Raw genomic sequence first — 9,861 nt, forward strand, 5'->3', positions numbered from 1 at the left:
CCAAACTGGGAAACTGGAATCACCTGATTTGAAAGTGGGATAACTTCTTCATGCCAACTCCTATGAGATTTATTCAACTTCCTGGTGATTCTCCACCACTTTATGTATCCAAATCAAGCTTCTTACAAAGTGATTCATCCTGGTTTGATTGGAACGACGAAGAAGCTGTGCTATTCCCAAACTGGGAAACTGGAATCACCTGATTTGAAAGTGGGATAACTTCTTCATGCCAACTCCTATGAGATTTATTCAACTTCCTGGTGATTCTCCACCACTTTATGTATCCAAATCAAGCTTTTCACAAAGTGATTCATCCTGGTTTGATTGGAACGACGAAGAAGCTGTGCTATTCCCAAACTGGGAAACTGGAATCACCTGATTTGAAAGTGGGATAACTTCTTCTTGCCAACTCCTATGAGATTTATTCAACTTCCTGGTGATTCTCCACCACTTTATGTATCCAAATCAAGCTTTTCACAAAGTGATTCATCCTGGTTTGATTGGAACGACGAAGAAGCTGTGCTATTCCCAAACTGGGAAACTGGAATCACCTGATTTGAAAGTGGGATAACTTCTTCATGCCAACTCCTATGAGATTTATTCAACTTCCTGGTGATTCTCCACCACTTTATGTATCCAAATCAAGCTTCTCACAAAGTGATTCATCCTGGTTTGATTGGAACGACGAAGAAGCTGTGCTATTCCCAAACTGGGAAACTGGAATCACCTGATTTGAAAGTGGGATAACTTCTTCATGCCAACTCCTATGAGATTTATTCAACTTCCTGGTGATTCTCCACCACTTTATGTATCCAAATCAAGCTTTTCACAAAGTGATTCATCCTGGTTTGATTGGAACGACGAAGAAGCTGTGCTATTCCCAAACTGGGAAACTGGAATCACCTGATTTGAAAGTGGGATAACTTCTTCATGCCAACTCCTATGAGATTTATTCAACTTCCTGGTGATTCTCCACCACTTTATGTATCCAAATCAAGCTTTTCACAAAGTGATTCATCCTGGTTTGATTGGAACGACGAAGAAGCTGTGCTATTCCCAAACTGGGAAACTGGAATCACCTGATTTGAAAGTGGGATAACTTCTTCATGCCAACTCCTATGAGATTTATTCAACTTCCTGGTGATTCTCCACCACTTTATGTATCCAAATCAAGCTTCTCACAAAGTGATTCATCCTGGTTTGATTGGAACGACGAAGAAGCTGTGCTATTCCCAAACTGGGAAACTGGAATCACCTGATTTGAAAGTGGGATAACTTCTTCATGCCAACTCCTATGAGATTTATTCAACTTCCTGGTGATTCTCCACCACTTTATGTATCCAAATCAAGCTTCTTACAAAGTGATTCATCCTGGTTTGATTGGAACGACGAAGAAGCTGTGCTATTCCCAAACTGGGAAACTGGAATCACCTGATTTGAAAGTGGGATAACTTCTTCATGCCAACTCCTATGAGATTTATTCAACTTCCTGGTGATTCTCCACCACTTTATGTATCCAAATCAAGCTTTTCACAAAGTGATTCATCCTGGTTTGATTGGAACGACGAAGAAGCTGTGCTATTCCCAAACTGGGAAACTGGAATCACCTGATTTGAAAGTGGGATAACTTCTTCTTGCCAACTCCTATGAGATTTATTCAACTTCCTGGTGATTCTCCACCACTTTATGTATCCAAATCAAGCTTCTCACAAAGTGATTCATCCTGGTTTGATTGGAACGACGAAGAAGCTGTGCTATTCCCAAACTGGGAAACTGGAATCACCTGATTTGAAAGTGGGATAACTTCTTCATGCCAACTCCTACGACGAAGAAGCTGTGCTATTCCCAAACTGGGAAACTGGAATCACCTGATTTGAAAGTGGGATAACTTCTTCATGCCAACTCCTATGAGATTTATTCAACTTCCTGGTGATTCTCCACCACTTTATGTATCCAAATCAAGCTTCTCACAAAGTGATTCATCCTGGTTTGATTGGAACGACGAAGAAGCTGTGCTATTCCCAAACTGGGAAACTGGAATCACCTGATTTGAAAGTGGGATAACTTCTTCATGCCAACTCCTATGAGATTTATTCAACTTCCTGGTGATTCTCCACCACTTTATGTATCCAAATCAAGCTTCTCACAAAGTGATTCATCCTGGTTTGATTGGAACGACGAAGAAGCTGTGCTATTCCCAAACTGGGAAACTGGAATCACCTGATTTGAAAGTGGGATAACTTCTTCATGCCAACTCCTATGAGATTTATTCAACTTCCTGGTGATTCTCCACCACTTTATGTATCCAAATCAAGCTTCTCACAAAGTGATTCATCCTGGTTTGATTGGAACGACGAAGAAGCTGTGCTATTCCCAAACTGGGAAACTGGAATCACCTGATTTGAAAGTGGGATAACTTCTTCATGCCAACTCCTATGAGATTTATTCAACTTCCTGGTGATTCTCCACCACTTTATGTATCCAAATCAAGCTTCTTACAAAGTGATTCATCCTGGTTTGATTGGAACGACGAAGAAGCTGTGCTATTCCCAAACTGGGAAACTGGAATCACCTGATTTGAAAGTGGGATAACTTCTTCATGCCAACTCCTATGAGATTTATTCAACTTCCTGGTGATTCTCCACCACTTTATGTATCCAAATCAAGCTTTTCACAAAGTGATTCATCCTGGTTTGATTGGAACGACGAAGAAGCTGTGCTATTCCCAAACTGGGAAACTGGAATCACCTGATTTGAAAGTGGGATAACTTCTTCATGCCAACTCCTATGAGATTTATTCAACTTCCTGGTGATTCTCCACCACTTTATGTATCCAAATCAAGCTTCTCACAAAGTGATTCATCCTGGTTTGATTGGAACGACGAAGAAGCTGTGCTATTCCCAAACTGGGAAACTGGAATCACTGATTTGAAAGTGGGATAACTTCTTCATGCCAACTCCTACGACGAAGAAGCTGTGCTATTCCCAAACTGGGAAACTGGAATCACCTGATTTGAAAGTGGGATAACTTCTTCATGCCAACTCCTATGAGATTTATTCAACTTCCTGGTGATTCTCCACCACTTTATGTATCCAAATCAAGCTTCTTACAAAGTGATTCATCCTGGTTTGATTGGAACGACGAAGAAGCTGTGCTATTCCCAAACTGGGAAACTGGAATCACCTGATTTGAAAGTGGGATAACTTCTTCATGCCAACTCCTATGAGATTTATTCAACTTCCTGGTGATTCTCCACCACTTTATGTATCCAAATCAAGCTTTTCACAAAGTGATTCATCCTGGTTTGATTGGAACGACGAAGAAGCTGTGCTATTCCCAAACTGGGAAACTGGAATCACCTGATTTGAAAGTGGGATAACTTCTTCATGCCAACTCCTATGAGATTTATTCAACTTCCTGGTGATTCTCCACCACTTTATGTATCCAAATCAAGCTTCTCACAAAGTGATTCATCCTGGTTTGATTGGAACGACGAAGAAGCTGTGCTATTCCCAAACTGGGAAACTGGGATCACTTGATTTGAAAGTGGGATAACTTCTTCATGCCAACTCCTACGACGAAGAAGCTGTGCTATTCCCAAACTGGGAAACTGGAATCACCTGATTTGAAAGTGGGATAACTTCTTCATGCCAACTCCTATGAGATTTATTCAACTTCCTGGTGATTCTCCACCACTTTATGTATCCAAATCAAGCTTCTCACAAAGTGATTCATCCTGGTTTGATTGGAACGACGAAGAAGCTGTGCTATTCCCAAACTGGGAAACTGGAATCACCTGATTTGAAAGTGGGATAACTTCTTCTTGCCAACTCCTATGAGATTTATTCAACTTCCTGGTGATTCTCCACCACTTTATGTATCCAAATCAAGCTTCTCACAAAGTGATTCATCCTGGTTTGATTGGAACGACGAAGAAGCTGTGCTATTCCCAAACTGGGAAACTGGAATCACCTGATTTGAAAGTGGGATAACTTCTTCATGCCAACTCCTATGAGATTTATTCAACTTCCTGGTGATTCTCCACCACTTTATGTATCCAAATCAAGCTTCTCACAAAGTGATTCATCCTGGTTTGATTGGAACGACGAAGAAGCTGTGCTATTCCCAAACTGGGAAACTGGAATCACCTGATTTGAAAGTGGGATAACTTCTTCATGCCAACTCCTATGAGATTTATTCAACTTCCTGGTGATTCTCCACCACTTTATGTATCCAAATCAAGCTTTTCACAAAGTGATTCATCCTGGTTTGATTGGAACGACGAAGAAGCTGTGCTATTCCCAAACTGGGAAACTGGAATCACCTGATTTGAAAGTGGGATAACTTCTTCATGCCAACTCCTATGAGATTTATTCAACTTCCTGGTGATTCTCCACCACTTTATGTATCCAAATCAAGCTTCTCACAAAGTGATTCATCCTGGTTTGATTGGAACGACGAAGAAGCTGTGCTATTCCCAAACTGGGAAAGTGGAATCACTTGATTTGAAAGTGGGATAACTTCTTCATGCCAACTCCTACGACGAAGAAGCTGTGCTATTCCCAAACTGGGAAACTGGAATCACCTGATTTGAAAGTGGGATAACTTCTTCATGCCAACTCCTATGAGATTTATTCAACTTCCTGGTGATTCTCCACCACTTTATGTATCCAAATCAAGCTTCTTACAAAGTGATTCATCCTGGTTTGATTGGAACGACGAAGAAGCTGTGCTATTCCCAAACTGGGAAACTGGAATCACCTGATTTGAAAGTGGGATAACTTCTTCATGCCAACTCCTATGAGATTTATTCAACTTCCTGGTGATTCTCCACCACTTTATGTATCCAAATCAAGCTTTTCACAAAGTGATTCATCCTGGTTTGATTGGAACGACGAAGAAGCTGTGCTATTCCCAAACTGGAAAACTGGAATCACCTGATTTGAAAGTGGGATAACTTCTTCTTGCCAACTCCTATGAGATTTATTCAACTTCCTGGTGATTCTCCACCACTTTATGTATCCAAATCAAGCTTCTCACAAAGTGATTCATCCTGGTTTGATTGAACGACGAAGAAGCTGTGCTATTCCCAAACTGGGAAAGTGGAATCACTTGATTTGAAAGTGGGATAACTTCTTCATGCCAACTCCTACGACGAAGAAGCTGTGCTATTCCCAAACTGGGAAACTGGAATCACCTGATTTGAAAGTGGGATAACTTCTTCATGCCAACTCCTATGAGATTTATTCAACTTCCTGGTGATTTCCACCACTTTATGTATCCAAATCAAGCTTCTCACAAAGTGATTCATCCTGGTTTGATTGGAACGACGAAGAAGCTGTGCTATTCCCAAACTGGGAAACTGGAATCACCTGATTTGAAAGTGGGATAACTTCTTTTTGCCAACTCCTATGAGATTTATTCAACTTCCTGGTGATTCTCCACCACTTTATGTATCCAAATCAAGCTTCTCACAAAGTGATTCATCCTGGTTTGATTGGAACGACGAAGAAGCTGTGCTATTCCCAAACTGGGAAACTGGAATCACCTGATTTGAAAGTGGGATAACTTCTTCATGCCAACTCCTATGAGATTTATTCAACTTCCTGGTGATTCTCCACCACTTTATGTATCCAAATCAAGCTTCTCACAAAGTGATTCATCCTGGTTTGATTGGAACGACGAAGAAGCTGTGCTATTCCCAAACTGGGAAACTGGAATCACCTGATTTGAAAGTGGGATAACTTCTTCATGCCAACTCCTATGAGATTTATTCAACTTCCTGGTGATTCTCCACCACTTTATGTATCCAAATCAAGCTTCTTACAAAGTGATTCATCCTGGTTTGATTGGAACGACGAAGAAGCTGTGCTATTCCCAAACTGGGAAACTGGAATCACCTGATTTGAAAGTGGGATAACTTCTTCATGCCAACTCCTATGAGATTTATTCAACTTCCTGGTGATTCTCCACCACTTTATGTATCCAAATCAAGCTTTTCACAAAGTGATTCATCCTGGTTTGATTGGAACGACGAAGAAGCTGTGCTATTCCCAAACTGGGAAACTGGAATCACCTGATTTGAAAGTGGGATAACTTCTTCTTGCCAACTCCTATGAGATTTATTCAACTTCCTGGTGATTCTCCACAACTTTATGTATCCAAATCAAGCTTCTCACAAAGTTATTCATCCTGGTTTGATTGGAACGACGAAGAAGCTGTGCTATTCCCAAACTGGGAAAGTGGAATCACTTGATTTGAAAGTGGGATAACTTCTTCATGCCAACTCCTACGACGAAGAAGCTGTGCTATTCCCAAACTGGGAAACTGGAATCACCTGATTTGAAAGTGGGATAACTTCTTCCTGCCAACTCCTATGAGATTTATTCAACTTCCTGGTGATTCTCCACCACTTTACGTATCCAAATCAAGCTTCTTACAAAGTGATTCATCCTGGTTTGATTGGAACGACGAAGAAGCTGTGCTATTCCTAAACTGGGAAACTGGAATCACCTGATTTGAAAGTGGGATATCTTCTTCATGCCAACTCCTATAAGATTTATTCAACTTCCTGGTGATTCTCCACCACTTTATGTATCCAAATCAAGCTTTTCACAAAGTGATTCATCCTGGTTTGATTGGAACGACGAAGAAGCTGTGCTATTCCCAAACTGGGAAACTGGAATCACCTGATTTGAAAGTGGGATAACTTCTTCTTGCCAACTCCTATGAGATTTATTCAACTTCCTGGTGATTCTCTGTTGAACAGAGTAAACAATTGAAGAGGAAGACTTGATAATAGGCTGATGGTGTAGAGAAGTATGGAGTAATGGAGAGGAGTTGAGGTCAGGACATCCGTACATGTAGAAGCCGTACAGGCCGTACCAGTTCAGGATGATGAAAGGAGTTGAGTCGACCACAAGTTACCCCGGTGAAGTTAACTTAGAGTTTCACACATCTTACTCAGCTCCTGGATCAGAACGTTGAAGGGATAAGGCAGGAACATCCAGGCTGTCACTAGCTGTAAAGTAAAAGCTACTTTAGCCAAGGACCAAAGCGTGTGAAGCTCCTTAGCCACTCAATTCAAACCGGACGCTCCTTGCCTGTTGACTCCACATGCTTTTCATTTAACCTAGCTAGCCCTTGTTATGTCTCAGCCTTCTATATATTGTAAACTTGTGTTCATTAATAAACATACACACGGAGAGTCTCTCCTGATCAAACCCTTACTTGTTCATCATGATTCTAGTCTAAATCAGTCTCAAATCCATTCATTCTCTTCATACTTTTCCTAATACTTAAAACTTATATGGTATCAGAGCCAGGTTACTAGTTCTTGAGGATTCTCGTTGTGTGTTCTTCAGCTTCAGTTTGAGATCTATACAGTTTCGTTGTTGATTCAATCCAAGAAAACGCAAGATGGAAGCAAGCAGCAACAAGAAGATGTCCGTTCCGGTTACCTTGAAAGGGGGAGGAAACTACCTCCTGTGGTCAAGGCTGGTGAAGACAGCCGTTGGGAGCAAGGGTTTGTGGAGTCACGTCACGGATGGATCTCCTAAACCAGTTGCTAAAGATGGAGAAGGTGGGCAGGAGCTTGTGGTGGCGGATCAAGAGAAGTGGGAGCAAGATGATCTGTTGGTTCTAACCGTTCTTCATGGCTCCCTTGAAGCTTCAATCTTGGAAGCCTACAGCTACTGTGAGACACCAAAGGACCTGTGGGTGACACTCTAGAAGGTCTAAGGCAACACCACAAATCTGAGCCGTGTGTTTGAGTTGAAGAGATCAATCAACACACTTATGCAAGAAGATGTGGAGTTCACAAAACACTTGGGGAGGTTCAGAGCCTTGTGGTCTGAACTGGAAATGCTTAGGCCGAACACTATTGATCAGGATACTCTGATGGAGAGAAGGGAACAAGATCAAGTGTTCGGATTACTCTTGACACTCAATCCGGCCTTTAACGACCTGATCAAGCACATGTTGAGGGCTTCAAAGCTACCAACACTTGAGGAAGTGTGCGCTCAGATACAGAAGGAGGAAGGGTCTCTTGGGTTGTTTGGAGGGAAAGGGAGCCTGTCCCTAGCAAACCAAGCTGAGGTCGTTCAAGCCAACAAGGCAATGTACAAGCCGGAAGAGAAGAGGTATGGAGAGGAGAGGAGGTTTGGAGGCAATTGTGACCACTGCAAGAAGCCAGGGCACAAGAGGAGCCAGTGCTAGATACTTCATCCCCACCTCAAGCCGCCAAAGTTCATGAAGGATCGTGAAGCCAGGGCCCATCTCTCAATGGAAGCTAGTGAAGCCAATGCATCTGGATCAGCTATGCGTGTGGGAGACGGTGATGGGAAAGCTTTGGCAACTCAAACCGCATCCGTGAAGGGCACAGACCATGAGACCATCCGTAGATCAGACATTGATGCTCTCATTAAGGCTCTCAAGGACAATGGTAACTCCTTTGGTAACACTCTTGGACACTCTCTTGCTGCATATAGGTTACCATTAGCAAATGATCAAATACATACTAAACCTGAATCATATAGATCAACCAGTGTACATGATCAGTTGCATTTGAAGCCATCATCACTCATTAGACAATTGCTATGTAAAACTGAATCACCTAATACTCTTGCTGTGCATAATCAAATTAAGCCTTTGATAGTAGATTCAGGTGCATCTCATCATATGATCAGTGACACTAATCTTATTAAGGATATAGAACCTGCTCATGGACATGTTATGATTGCAAATGGTGATAGAGTAGCTATTAAAGGTATTGGTAACCTGAATCTGTTTAACAAAGAGTCTAAAGCATTCTATATGCCTGAATTCACATCCAATCTTTTATCTGTTAAGAAATGCACTACTGATTTACAATGCAAGGTTATATTCAGTCCTAATGATGTGAAGTTTCAGGATATTGAGAGCAGTAAGTTGATTGGAAAGGGAATAACTAAGGGAGATCTTTATATGCTTGAAGATATTGCTCCTGCTTCTTTTATATGCTCGTTTAGTTCTACTTCTGTTTTGAATGATGATGCATTATGGCATGCTAGATTAGGCCATCCTCATGTTAGAGCTTTAAGCTTAATGTTACCAGGTGTCATGTTTAAAAATAATGATTGTGAAGCTTGTATCTTGGGTAAGCATTGTAAGACAGTCTTTCAAAGATCTAAAACAATTTATGAGAAATGCTTTGATTTAGTTCACTCTGATGTTTGCACTGCTCCTTGTTTATCTAGAGAGAACTTTAAATACTTTGTCACATTCATAGATGAAAAATCCAAATACACCTGGATAACACTCATTCAAACTAAGGATAGGGTGCTTGAAGCATTTAAGAATTTTCAGACTTATGTAACTAACCAATATGATGCCAAGATTAAGATTTTCAGATCAGACAATGGTGGAGAATATACAAGTCATGCATTCAAGCAACACTTAGCTCAACATGGCATTCTTCATCAAACGAGCTGTCCTTATACACCACAACAGAATGGTGTGGCTGAGAGGAAGAACAGACATCTGATGGAAGTTGCAAGTGTTGACTTGAAGAAAAGAAATGGAGTGGTGAAGTGTTGAGTTGAGATTGAGTCTTGAGCAAGAATAGGGCAAGACCTCCGGAGATTATCTATGAAGACTTTAGGAGTGTTTAAAGGTGTCCAGAAGTGCTCATATGGCTGTGCAAAGATAGGGCCAAGTCCAGGAGGGACTTAGAAGAGTGTTTGGGAGCAAATGGGCAAGTGTGCATACTTAGGGCGAGGCAGTACGGATGGTACGGACCTGTACGGATCCTTACGGACCGAGACAACCCGAGGATACACAACTTGGCCATTTGAGATGTTTTGAGGTGATGCAAAGTCCGG

Source organism: Brassica napus, unplaced genomic scaffold, assembly GCF_020379485.1.
Source record: "Brassica napus cultivar Da-Ae unplaced genomic scaffold, Da-Ae ScsIHWf_2461;HRSCAF=3177, whole genome shotgun sequence".
Taxonomy (NCBI): Eukaryota; Viridiplantae; Streptophyta; class Magnoliopsida; order Brassicales; family Brassicaceae; genus Brassica; species Brassica napus.